The sequence below is a fragment of the Peromyscus eremicus genome, chromosome 8a (genome assembly GCF_949786415.1).
Source record: "Peromyscus eremicus chromosome 8a, PerEre_H2_v1, whole genome shotgun sequence".
Classification (NCBI taxonomy): domain Eukaryota; kingdom Metazoa; phylum Chordata; class Mammalia; order Rodentia; family Cricetidae; genus Peromyscus; species Peromyscus eremicus.
The window spans coordinates 47635091-47649316 of record NC_081423.1 but is presented as its reverse complement, the minus strand read 5'-3'; the positions used below and the strand labels follow the sequence as shown (position 1 = coordinate 47649316).

At 44.4% G+C, this 14226-nt stretch overlaps 1 long non-coding RNA gene across 2 annotated transcripts; it reads left to right on the top strand.

Annotated features, from left to right (window-relative positions):
• Positions 1 to 11723: 11723 nt before the first annotated feature.
• Positions 11724 to 13987, top strand: LOC131916109 (uncharacterized). Of its 2 annotated transcripts, none has more exons than XR_009380504.1 (3): positions 11724 to 11831; positions 12880 to 13071; positions 13875 to 13987. It is a non-coding gene; the product is annotated as an uncharacterized LOC131916109 (long non-coding RNA). The 2 variants fall into 2 exon arrangements; XR_009380503.1 differs by having other exon boundaries at positions 12880 to 13413.
• Positions 13988 to 14226: the final 239 nt, after the last annotated feature.

Below are 14226 nucleotides of genomic sequence, written 5' to 3'. Positions count from 1 at the left end.
TACCATATATGTCCCAGAAATTGGACTCCTAGCTACAGATCCAAAAGAACTGAGAAAGTGTTTTAATAAACACTGGCTCACAAACTTTCCGAAACCAACTTGTTCATAGGAGACAGATGGGAGAAAGCCAAGTGTCTGTCAATGGATAAGGAATCAGGCATGAAATAGTATTCATCCACAAAAAGGAAAGCAATCCAGATGTATATTTTAGTGCTCAGGACCACTGAAGACAGACTCAAGGAAACACTGTTACAGCACATCTTTGGTGTGGTTCTACTTCTGTGAAACATCCTGAGAGGCAGATTGATGGAATCGGAAAAAAAAAAAAAAAAAAAAAAAAAAAGGATTGCCAAATCCAGAACACGATTGCCGAATTCAGAACCTGATGTGGGTCCTGATTGCACCACACTGAGTGTACTGAACAGTACTGAGTTGCAAACTTTAAAATGTTCACTGTACATTACATAAATTTCACCTCCGTTAGAAGAAAGACTTAGAGGTCACTCCACAGTTGCATGGTAAATAGGTACAAGTGCAAGGAAAAGGAAGAATTGGGCCACTCAGGTGATTGGCCCCACCTCACACTGGGGACTGTCCTTTTCTGACCAACCCCATGTGCACAAATCCCCTCAGAAGCTCAAAGTCCCAGTTTCTTAAACTGGGGTTGTCTAACTAAATGATGATGTCACAAAGATTGAGCAACAGTAAAGGAATGTACAACACCCAGAAGTTCAAAACCAAACACACACACACACACACACACACACACACACACACACCCCTCCAAGATGTCCTGGCATCGTTGGCCCATGCTGCATTGAGTGACTGCTGCAGCCGTGATTCTGTCCATGCCGCATGCACACATGGCACTGGACCTGCTGCTGCACCACGTGCTGTCAAGCCATGGGACTGACACACCTCCTCTCCGATTCAAGACTGTCGTGTTCTATGAGCTGTGTTGTTTCTACTGTACGCAAAGCAACTGCTGCTCTGTACAGAAACATAATTCTTGAATCACCAAACAAAGACTTCTAATACTTTCCTATTGTTCTTTTTTAGCACGTAAGAATCAAATTAATATATTCTGTGAGTGGACTGGATTAGAATGCTTAACTTTTTTTTAAATTTTATTTGAGTTGCTGGGAAGATATAAATATTGTTAAATGAAATTTAGGTTAAGTTTGGGAAGGAATTTTCTCTTTTGGTTTTTCGAGACAGGGTTTCTCTGTGTAGCTTTGGTGACTTTCCTGGAACTCACTCTGTAGCCCAGGCTGGTCTTGAACTCATGGAGATCCGCCTGCCTCTGCCTTCTGCGTGCTAGGATTAAAGGCATGTGCCACCACCGCCCAGCAGGAAGGACTTTTCAGATGGCCTTATATCCACTTCTGCTTCTTTGGACTATGTATCTATGGGAAGCAGCAACGATGACGACTGTGAGATTCAAGTATTGGCCATTTCTGAAAAGACTTTAAGGATATCCTACATCTTACATGTCAAGCATTCAGGTAGGATTTAATTCTTTCTATAAAAATAAGCAAGCAACCCACTGAATTTAGTATACAAATTTGCTTTCATGTGCAATAAATGGTAAAATTCTATGTATACCAAAAATTGTTTTATGGTAAATCTCTCTATGATTTATTGTCAGTAAATGTTTGATTTGTGGATCTTTTTATGGTATCTATGTTCCTGAGATAGTGTAAAAATTTCTTATGAAAAAGGATTATAAAAAGAAAAGCTTTGGAAGCCCACCCTGAATGCTGCAGGCGTTGCCATGGACTGTGCTGTCCTAGCTAGCCAGAACTCTTCCCACCTCAGAGACACAACTGTAGTTTCCAGTCCTGTGTGTCGTGTAAGAAAGTACCTGCTGCCAGGCCATGTCCCCTCCTCAGTCCTAGTGTCTACAGATCTATGGTGAGGATGCTGTCCTCACCTGGCTTGTTTCTGTGATCCCAGACACTCAGCACAGCATTCTCTGTATTGATGTGGCCCCATGTGAGAGCCATTCTTTCTAGGAGGGACAGTGACAAAAACAAAGTGCAGATGTCAAGGAGCTCAGTCACTGACTTCACCTTTGTCGTCTCTGAAATGAGATTTCTACTTCCAGGGAAAGGAAGGGAGGGAGGGAGGGGAAGAAAAAAAGGAAGGGAGAGAGAGAGAGAGACAGAGAGAGAGAGAGAGAGAGAGAGACAGAGAGAGAGAGAGAGAGAGAGAGAGAGAGAGAGAGAGACAGAGAAAGAGACAGAGACACAGAGACACAGAGGCACAGAGAGAGAGAAGCAAATCACTTTCTCTGGCCCCCTCTCTTGGGTCCAGTGTGCCTTAGATTGATCTTTCCTGTACTAGCCACCAGGAACCTGGAGCTTGAGGTGTACCACATTGTTTCCATGTCTAATTCCAGGATCTGGATGTGTAGGAGAAGTTTGATTTATGGGGGGATGTGGAAGCAGCTTGAGGGAAAAGGAGCTGATTTGGCCTCAGTCTGAGAGTACCGTCCATCATGGTGGGGTGTTACGGTGGTAGGAGCTCAAGGATACAGCAGGCCACACTGCATCTTCCCTCAAGAGGGAAGAAGCTGCTCAGCTTGCTTTCTCCTTATTCAGACCAGACCTTGCCCATGGAATGGTGCTGCCCAAAGTCATTATGGATCTTCCTACCACAGTTAACCTAATCCAGACAGTCTATAGTTAACCTGATCTAGATAATGCCCCATAGGTATTCCCAGAGCCTTGGACCAAGGTGACTGAAGATTCTGTCAAGTTGACAATCACATGGGGTGGGTGGCGTCTCCATTTCAGGTGTCTTCAGTGTTCGGTCAATGTATGGTTCTAGGGAAGAGTCCACGGCACTAGAAATTAGCATAAGTGAGCTTCCACTGCTCTTCCAAAGCAACAGCTCTGCGGTGGATGATAGAATCTGGTGATTTCTGGTGTCTTGGCACCTGAAGGGCGGATGTGCTGCTCATTTAAGACAGAAAAGCAAGCATCTTCTGTCTGTAATGTCTGTCACTCAATGTCCTGTATCAGTGACCACTCCTGGGCTTCACATGACATCACAGGAAATACTGAGGCCTTTCACACCCACTGTCTTACCCTCATCCCCAGCAGCTTGGGCAGCAGGGACAGCCTGGGCTACTCTAATTCCACAAAGAACTTGGCAGACATCTGTAAAGCATCACAAACAATAGAGACCAAGTCTACCGACTAGTACCCCCGCCCCATGATCACAGGCCCCTCATCCTTGTCAGCAGCTGTCCATTTACACCTTGCTCATCTTTTCCTTGCCAGAGGCAAGAGCCTCCCAAGGCCTTCTCTGCCTCCTTTCTATGTAGCCATTAAGTAGTCACCATGAAACAGATGTCTGGTCATGCTTCTCCACTCCTTAGTATATCCATCTACCTCCTGACATGCCCCATTGGCATCCCTTGGGTTTAGAAAAGCGTGATCTGCTGTCTCGTTTTCAGCTTCCTACAAAACCTGCCTTCAAGTCAGAGAGAACTGGTTTACATTTCTAAATTTTTAATTGAGAGGTAATCAAACATACTCATAGGGTACAGTGAGATATTCTAATCCATACATGTGGCAAGCAATGATCAAGTCAGACTAACTGGATTTCCATTCCCTCAAATGCTTACCATTTGTTTGTATTGGAAACATCCAAAATTGTCTTTATTATTTGCTTTAAGATACAAACTTAATCCTTATTAAGCATAGTCACACCACTGTCCCATTAGACGCACAACCTCCTATCCAGATGCACCACTGACCCAGTTAATCATTCGGTCTTTGGCAGGCACTATCTTTGTTCATTCTCTGTTTCTATAAGGTCAATTTTTCCAGCTTCCATGTAGAGTGAGAACCTGTGTTTCCGTTCCTGACTGTCATCTCTCAACGCACTAGTCTCCAGGCTCCTCCATACTGACATAATTTCATTCAATTTATGGCTGAATTTTAGCCCCTGACCTAAACGTCATGATGCTTAAAGACTCAAGTTGTTTTCCTGTCTTTTTCCTTCTTGGTGGGGTCCTCTCCCCTGTGTGATGCATTAATGCCTGGTGGTCCTTCAGGTCAAATACTACTGTCTGGGAAACCTCTCTGACTCTTCTAGGGAGAGTCAGTCAAAGCCTTCTGTGAGCTCTCAGCATCTCAGCAGCATAGCATCCTGTAAGACCTTCACATTTTACAACAATTGTATTTGATGAGCTCCCTGTTGTTAGACGCCAAGTGTTGTCATCATTACAGCCTCATCACCTATTCCAGTCTCATCGGTGATTTTCATTCTAGAGACTTACTGTATGCAGCAAACACTCAATACATACCTGTCAAGTGCACATGACTAAAGACATACGTCACATGATGACTAAAGAGTACTTTACAACTGCAACTTCCATTTCTTCCCACTTGTACGTGAGCACAGTTTTACCCCTTCTAGAAGAGTCTGTGGATGTCATTAAAGAGTGTTCATTAGCCTTCTCTCTGTGGGGGATCTGGAGTGGGTGGGAAGACACAGAAGGCGGTCTGTGCCGAGACTCTGAGGATATCTCAGACCTCCTGCTTCCTTCCTCTGAGCAAGTGAGCTGGAGCCACAGGGCATCTACTTCAAGGTCTTGAGACTAGAAACCTATGGGACAGCTGGGACCCATCACTTCCCCAGAAAAGCTGAAATGGCATTGACTCAAAACATCCCACATCCAAGAGCTTGGGGTCAAATAATGAGCACTGGAAAAGCAAGCCTCTAAATGCTTTCTGTGAACCCTGCTTTCTAGCAAACCTTTGCCCTTGGCAGAGAGGGCAAGGTTGAGAAGGGGTTAGACAGTGACACTTCATTGAATTAGCTGCTGGGACTTTAAAAACTCACCCAAAAGAAACACAGAGCTCAACATGGCATCTGATAAAGAATCTTTTAATCATAACTGGAAAGCCATGGCCAGAAGATGCTTTGGCTTTGGAAAGCACCAGGTTGATGATTCATGTGCCAGTACCTGTGTGGGAACATGTTCCTGTTAGGGAGGGAAAATAAGACTGTACCATAGGAAGCATGGGAACCTCCCTCACTGGCAATATTGGTCCCTACACATCCCATACCACCCAACACTCAGCCAGGGTTTTCTGTCTATGGCTCCCATACATGATTTACTCTTCCCTTCCAGAACCCACTGAAGCTCTTATCTTATTCATTGAGAATGTTTACCATTGCTCCCACTGCACTAAATATTTATGAGCACATCCCATCGAGTTGAGACTATTCTTTCTACCCAAAAACTAGAGATGCTGCAAAAGAATATTTCATAGTTCAATATGGTTACAGCTTCAAGGTAGGTCAGTATGTTTGTGTTGCCCTCTAGAATATTGTCATGCAACACTCATCCAGCAGTTCAAACACCACCTATCAATGCATGTGCATTTATTGAGTGATTGTGTCAGGTTGGCACTGGAACTCCAGTCCTCCACTCAACTATCCGAGGGTACAGCAGTGCTCTCCACAGCAATGGCTTCTGAAGTTAAGCACTCCTGTGTGTTGTGGGCATCTTTTGCAGTCCTGAATCTGTACTTGGACTTACAGAGCTCTGTATAACCATGTTGATTGCAGTACTAGGAACACGGTGGAGACAGAAGATAGATTTTTTTCTGAAACAGTTAATCATAATTTTCACCAACCTTTTCATTTTTTTTTTCAGTAAAGATGAGGTTGTTGAACTGATGGTGAATTCAGCCAGCTGTGCTAAGCCTTAGGTCCATCTTCAGAACAAAGACCTCCAGACTCCAGGATACATCACCTTCCCAGATTTTGCTGAGAGGCTCTAAAATATCACATAGGATCCAAAAAGTTGTTCCCCTGTCCTCATGGACCCTGTGTCTTTATCAGAATGTAGCTAAAGGCCTGCCACCCATCACCTGGCATTTCCTTATCCCTCCTCAGGTGGTTCAGCAGTGGCCACAGACTGACCCTACACCCTCACCCCAAGCCTGGCAAGAGTCCATGCTGTGCCTCAGCCTTCACACCTCGGGCTGCGTGGTGTCTGCAGGCTGGCAGAACACAGGTGAGTGTGTCTTCCACATTCAGGGAAGCTGTTCTTCCTCATTTTGCACAGGCTGCCTGTCATGGGCCTAGAATGGGCTTGAAGTAATGTCCACTGCTTTGTTCTTGTAGCAGCATTTCTTTGTGGTCCTTTGATTTTCTTGGGCATTTTTCCAGATATTTCTGAACACCTAAATAGACAAAACTTTGGGTCTATACCTCCATCTATGCTATATTTTTATTCCTTTTAAATATATATATGAATGTGTGTGTGTGTGTGTGTGTGTGTGTGTGTGTGTATGTCTGTGTGTTTCTTTGTGCATCAACAAAAAGAAGATGTCTGGCCCTCTGGAGCTGGAGATACAGGTGGTTGTGAGCCATTGATGTGGGTGTTGGGAACTGAACTTGGGTCCTCTGCAAGAGCAAGAAGCACATCTAAACATCTCTCCTGTCCCACATTTGAATTCTTTGTTATAAAGGCAATATCTGTTTGTTGGAGAAAGAATGCAAGGAAACAAAGCTTGCTTGTCATGCTACCAGCCAAAGTCAACATTCTGGCACATATCATTTCAATTACTATTGCCATTCATTTGAAATAAACTGAAAGAAATGGTTTTTATTGATAACCATCTCCCTCATATATATATATATATATATATATATATATATATATATATATATATATATATATATATATGAACGATGGGGAGCAAAATTAGAATTGGAGGAAGAAGAGAAGGGGCTGGGGTGCCTGGAACCATGCTGCTCCCCCAAAAGTAACTAGGGAAAACAGAGAAGCTGGAGTGACATATTCAAATCATGAGCTATGCACAACCCATGATGTCTTTCTTCACAGGACTAAAGGGAACACACAGCCAACACAACAGTAGAATCCAATAGACTGCCACGGAAGAGATAAAAGAAGCTTCATCAAGCCAGACTGAAAGAAGATGAAAAAACTGAAGGTAAACTCAAGAGATAAATGAGCTGAGCCATTCCAATCAAGTACTAAAGCAGCCTAGAGAATGTTAGAGGCAAGAAAAGGGCAGGGGAGAGGGTAACTGGAGCTGTATCTGGAGCCCTGGGACTGTGAGGTAAGGCTCTGTGGTGGATACTGTGGGAGCCAGATTCCACGCCCTGCTTTCAGCTCCACTTGCTGAGACACTAACCTCAGGTTGCTACCACAGGGTTTCCTCAGCAGATGCATAGGGGCAGCCTGGGAATCCAGAGAAGAGGAAAAAAGGGATTCCAGGGTACATGCTTCAAGAATTCAGTAGTAATCTGTGCACATGGAATTTGTAAACTATTTCTACAACTTAAGAGAAAAAGAGGGAGGTGTGTTAGGTCTTGTCACCACAGTTTAAACTGTAGAACTAAGTCACATAAAAATATTCAAAAACAGAAAATAACTTGGCTAAGTTTGTATACAGTATTAGAATGTTCAAGAAAAGTTAAATGTTCTATATTTATGCTGGGTGTGTTTGCTCAACAAGCTTCATTCTTTTAGAAGCACCTATTCAATTAGAAAATTGAGCATATTAAATTTCTAAGTGCATTTTAAGATTTTTTTAATGAAATTCGAGTAAATACATTGATTGATGATCACCAAAAACCCACTTCACATTCAATTTAGAATTTACCAGATCTCACAGATACGTTATTAGCTGTCAGTTGTGTTTATGCTCCAGGCTCCAGGAAAAAGCTGCTGTATAATATGCATCATAATATATTTATTTATTCAACAGATTTCAGTGAGCAGGTCCTTGGCATTACCACCTGAGTCCAAAATGTGTTCCACGGAGTTGTGTTCTTAATGTCCCAACCGCAGCTTGTGGTACTATGGGGAGGAATGTGGAACCTGCAGGAGGTGGAGCCCTGCAGAAGGCTGTACCCATCCCTGCTTCCGGTCTGTGTGTTCTTCTCTCTGCTTCACTTCCATGCAGACAGCTGCTGCAGCCCCCTCCCACTTGCTGACACTGAGCTGCTCTTCCCTTCCACCCCCTCCACAGCAGACTGAAACCTCAGAAACCAGGAGCCAAATGAAATTCCTCTTCAAGTTGTTTCTGTCAGATATTTTAGTCACAATGACAAAAGTTAATTAATACCAAGGGATACATGTGTTCTATAGAGCCAGTATTTAAAAGCTAACCAGGGCCTGTGGGTGGACTTCAACAGTAGAAAGCCCATGTAACACCCAGGAGGACCGGGGCTGAAGTCTTAGTACCTCAAAACTCAATTGTTTAAAAGGTATTTTTAATTATGTGGATGTGGATGTGGATGTGGATACATGTGTAAGTGAGGGCAGGTGCCTGTGGAGGCCAGAAGAGAGGGTCATCAGATCCCCAGGGGCTGGAGTTATAGGTAGTTGTGTTCCACCACACACAGGTGCTGGATAGAATTCAGGTCCTCTGGAAGAGCAGTACACACTTTTAATCACTGAGCTGTATCTTCAGCAGTCCCAAATCATTCTTTAATATTAATAAAAGCTTTTAACGTGGATAGATGTACCAGTATGAAATCTGTATCTGATTCATCTGAGCACGTGTCTGTTTTGATATTTCCCAGTTACCATCCAGTTGTCAACAGCCTCTGAGGTGGTCTGTTAAAGCCCTTCTACACCATGAGGACTGTCCGTCTGCTCACAGCTTGGAATGGGGCTTGGCCCATATGGCCACAGGGTAAGCGGTGTGAGACAGCGATGTGGCTGGAGTTCTTAAGATTCAGAAGACCAAATCTGGGATTAGATTTAATCTTGAGAAGATCTGGGCTATATACCAAAGCCTCTCAGAAAGGTATATCATTCTCCAAATCCCTGGGATTTATAGATGTTAGCATGTTCGGGGGAAGGAGTTGTGGCTGTGATTGAAGAGTTGAGACAGGATCAGGTCAGATTACCCACCCCAGCCCGGAATCCAAAAATAAGAAAATACAGAAGGGGCAAGAGGAGAAGGAGATGGAAGAGAAGGAGGAAGCAGGGGAGGAGGAGGAGGAGGAGGAGGAGGAGGAGGAGGAGGAGGAGGAGGAGGAGGAAGAGAGGGGAGGGAGAGAAGGGAAAGAGGAGGAGGAGGAAGAGAAAGAGGAGGAGAAAGGGGAGGAGGAAGAGGAGGAGGGAGAGGAGAGGGGAGGGAGAGAAGGGAAAGAGGAGGAGGAGGAAGAGAAAGAGGAGGAGAAAGGGGAGGAGAGGGGAGGAGGGGGAAGGAGAGGAGAGGAGAGGGGAGGGAGAGAGGAAGGAAGAGGAAGGAGAGAAGATAGGGGAGGAAGAAAGGGAGGAGGAGATGGAGGAGGAGGAGAAGAAAGAGGGGAAGAAGGGGAGGAGGAAGGGGAGGGAGAGGAGAAAGAGGGAAGGGAGAGAAGAGGGGAGGGAGAGGAGAAGGGGGAGGAGGAGGGATTACAAAATAATGCATGTTATTCTCCCAAGTATCCTAACCATAGAAAAGACCAAAAGTGTTATTATAGCTAAGAAAATAGAGTTGAAATACAGATCTTGAGATGAGGAGGATGTTGAGGAGACTGCAGCCATTGATTGTAATTAAATCGAAGCAGGCAGCAATAAATGCCAAGGACTCTGCAGTCTGAATTAAACAGGGTTCTTGAAACAGACATTCTCAAGGAAAACCTAAACATGGTCTGGAACTGAAAAATGCTCCAATTATGCCTTTCAAATACAGAAGTTGTAGAGGGCTAGAGTGTGTTAGAAAGGAGGAAGCAAAGCACTTCTAATATTTACAATGTTTTAGATAAAATAAAAACCTGAGCATCCAAGAACAAATGGTTAATATTTTGTTTTTATATAATACTGAGGTGTGATAGCGTGTTATGAATGAAAAGAAAGAAGAGGAGGACATGACTGCTCCTAAGGAGTTGAGGTTTTTACTGTGCATATAAAGGAGAGCACAGGCAGAAGCATCTGGAAGAGTCCAGAATGAACATGACCAGCAGACTGCATGGGTCCATGTGAAGAGTACAGGAGAGGAGAGAAGAGAGCCAGGAGCCAAGAGGCCAGGAGAGCAGGAACCAAGAGTGGGCCCTTCCCACAGCTTCTCTTCCCTGTATGACCCAGCCATTTGGGGTGTGCTGATCTCTCACCCATTTGTCCTCCATCTTCCCTTTCCTCCTCTTCCCTCCCAAGAACCAGATCTCATCTACATAAAAGCCTTCCAACCACCCAGCACCAGGGCAAGTACCTCATGAGATGATGACTTTTCTCTTACGACCACATTGAAGGTGATCATCTTGGCTCAACTAGCCCAGGATTCTCCTAGGTTCAACACTGAAAAATCTCATGTTGAAGGGATGAAGGGACTCCTTCCCTTGATTGTCACCAAACTGGGACAACAGGTCTTACCCCCATCAGTTGAGCATTACACGGGCCAGATGCAGAGGTAAATGCCTTGCTTTGGGAGAAGGTGGCCTATAATTGAAGAGAGTGAGATCCTAGTTGATATGTATCAGCAGAGTCTGGGAAATGTGAGAGTTGATTACAAGAGTACTAAGCCAGCAATTGAGAAGAAATTTGAAGTTGGAGCTTGCAAAATTCTGTGATATAGATGATCTTATTCACATGTGGGACACAGCAAGTTTATTCAACCTTATTATCAATATAATGAGAGCTTAGTAGGCTCTCAGATTGTCTAACCAAACCTGCAACTTGAGGAAGATGTTGAAATGCCATTCAACGCTAGGCATACAGAGCAGAAGCTCTGGAGGTTTAGCAAAATGAGCTATGTTTGGAGAATCCACTACATACACCTGGCTCAACCATTCCCATCCTAACATACCCCAAGGATGGCCCATGGACACCATCCTTCTGATTAGCGCAGCAGAGAAAATAATTTGCATGGCACTTAGTGTGTCTTTAGCATTAGTTCCCTAGAGTAAGTCAGAAGGACTAAGAGAATAAAGAACAGAATGCAAGCACAACAAAATGAAATCACACTCATAACAAAAGCATGACAGGGTGGTGTGTTTGTAAATTTACATGCAATGTTTGTATATATGAAAGTAATGGTAATTGTTTTGTTTCTTTATTCTAATGCAAATTAGAATTTCTTTGACTACCTGTGAAGAATGTGTTTTATAGTAAATAAATAAATGATAATAAATAAATAATAAAGAATGTTTTATTATAATAAGTTTGTTCACAATATAACTGTAAAGGAGAGACTGGAAGAGCCGTGTTGAAGCCTCTTAAAACAAGGTGAGAGTTTCAGATGACATTGCAGTTGCTGGTGTGTATTTGGGACTAGCCTGAGTGATGTGCCAGGAAAATGTATAAGAGAAGGGGCTGGATGAAATAGCAACAGATGAAGTTCATGCTCTGGTAGCCAGCCCCATGGGAAATGGCCAGCTTTGGAAGGGAGGCTGTGAGCACAGTGGAGGCTTCTGCAGCTTTGGGGTTCACCCTTATCTTTTCTTTCACTGCTAGGAGTTAGAATAGGAAAACTGACACCTGAGAGAAAAGTCTAGAAACCTGTGCTAGAGAAACCACTCTACTCACGGAAAAGAAAAGGCACAAGAAAACGCTCAGAGTTGATCGCCTATGTTAGTCCTTTGTGTGTCGGAGGAGGTCAACAAACTTGGGAAGTGATCCATACTGTTCCAAAGTCAGTGGAATCTCTTAAATTGATATAATAATCACTGTTTAGACTGAAGAGCTTCCATACTGTTTCCAAGGTCACATGATTTATAGAGCGAGCAGGGCCAGGCTTGTGAGAGTCCCAGAAGGAGAAGAAGCTGGCAGATGCTCCTGAGGACACTAACAGCAAGGATGTTTATTGAGAGGGCTGGCTGCCTGGGATGAGGCTGAGGCTGAGGTCAGAGTACCAGTAGGACTTATTTTCCAAGACTTAACAACTTCTGAAGTGAAGACCGATGGTCTTATGCATCTGGCTTAGTGCTCACAGGTCTCGGGAGCTCACTGGAGATTCAGGAAGGAAAAAGAGAGAATCAGAAAAGTGGAGTCTGAAACTCCATGGACACTTAGCTCCCTCATCACAAGTGGGGGAGAATCCTTCCCACACAGAACAATGGGCACTGCACCTCGTTCTGTGCTTAAGCATCTGGAAGAGGCCAGAAAGAGAAATAAAAAGGGAAGGTCCACAGTGGCTGTGACGAAGCTGGAGGGAAAGGCTGGCAGAAGTGAGGCTTCAGGATTCTGTGACACGAGGGCAAACTCTGCAATGGCAGATGCATCTCCAATGTCACTCACTCCAAAACAGCACACCAGGTGCCAAAAACACCCACAGAGACTCCAGAACTCTTGTTCTCGGCTTTGGACTGTGCACAGTTGGCCTGGGAATCTGACTGGCATCCAGGACCCAGAGTCTCTGCAATTTTGTTGTTGTTGTTGTTGTTGTTGTTCTTTTCTCCCACATTTTCTCCATCTACCTCCATGTCTCCAGTGGGTCATTAGGTCTCCACTGGAACTCTACTGAGTCTTGTAAACAGCTGCACTGTGGGTAATCACTGGGGGCAGAGGGGGTTCTGTTTGTTTTCACAGTATTTTATGGGGGTTCGGATTCTGTGACAACTTGTGGGTCCTCCTGGCCCTCGAACACTGCAAGCATGTAGCAGGCAGCTGAGGCTTTTGTTTATTTTGCCTTAGGTTACAATCCTTTCTTCACACCTATAAGTTCCACATCTGTAGATACCAACCATTGATGAAAAATGCTTTCAAAAAAATTTCTGGATAGGTCCAGAAACAAAACTTGTATTTGGGGCGTGCTGAGCAGGGCACTGAAGACGTGCAAAGAAGAATATGTGTGGACAAGCCCTGCTTTAACCTCCCTCCTTTTCTCAGACTGTCTCTCTCTCCCACACACTTGATGAAGTGCTGTTCACACCGCCCCCATCTTCTTCCAGTGATCACGTAGCCAGCCCAAAGATGGCTGTGTCTACTGAACAGCTACAGACTGCAGCTTTTCCTCATCATTCATTAAGCAGCACAATATGACAAGTAATGATGCAGCGTTTATGTCACGTGACATCAACGCACTGTAGAGATGATCTGAAGTTTGTAGGCAGAACTATGGCAAACAAGAGCTGGGTCTGGAGGTCAGTGGTAGAGCCCAGAGCACCTGCTTCGTATGTCTGAGGCTCTAGGTTGGATTCCAACAACTCTAAGAAAAAGTGGGGGGACTACTGCCAAAAGGGAGGGAAATTGTTGGGGGGCTGAAGAGATGACTTTGTGGATAAGAGTACTTCCTCTGCAAATCTGAGAACTTGAGTTTGAATTCTCAACACCCATGTTAAAAACAAAACAAACAAACAAAAAAACAACTAGGCATTCCTGTGACTCTAGCATTGAGGGGCAGAGACAGTAGATACGAAGAACTTGCTGGCCAGCCATTCTAGTCAAAATTCTGAGCTTCCAGATCAATGTCTCAAGGCAGTAAGGTAACTAATGTTAAAGGAAAATAAGGAAGACACCCCATATCCTGCTCTGGTCTCTGCATACATGCACACTAAGGTACACGTACAGAGAGAGAGAAAGAGAGAGAGAGAGAGAGAGAGAGAGAGAGAGAGAGAGAGAGAGAGAGAGAGAGAGAGAGAGAGAGAGACTCTTGTCCTGATTCTTATAGACCTCTTCTTCTAAGCCCAATATAGTTCTGGAGCTGATATTAGGCTCATATTTTTCAGTGCATTGGGACCAACTGAAGCCCTTGTCACATGTGAAGTTTCTTAGGCCCAGTCCTTGTCTGACTAACAATTGAGATTGGGATCTAAGAACTCATATCATTAGCAAGTGGTCCCCACCCATGGGTGCTGGGGCATCACCCCAGTATTTCACAGCATGGTGACCTGAGGTGGGGCATCTCCGAAATCATCTATACTTATTAATTTACCTCTCTACTCAGACTTGTTTGCTGCATCAGCCTGCAGAGTGGCACCTCCTTTCCACATCTGAAAACAGGTATGAAGTTCCTACCGTGAACGAGCACTTTCTAGGTCTGTAGATACCGTAGGGAATGTGAGGGGATGGGAGCATGGGTCCTGGAGTCATCTGAAATGCAGGCTCTGGAAGGCAGCCCCTAGGAAATGATTTCTGACTTTACAAAGGGAGTCATCAGATGAAAATGGGGGGTGGGGGGTCAGGGGCCCACTATGGACTGAACTATGTAGACCCATGTTTTAAAGCCTGAACCCCCACACAACTGCAGCGAAGAGAGGCCTGTGGGAAAGGCAAGGAAGAGGAAATGAGGTCCCATG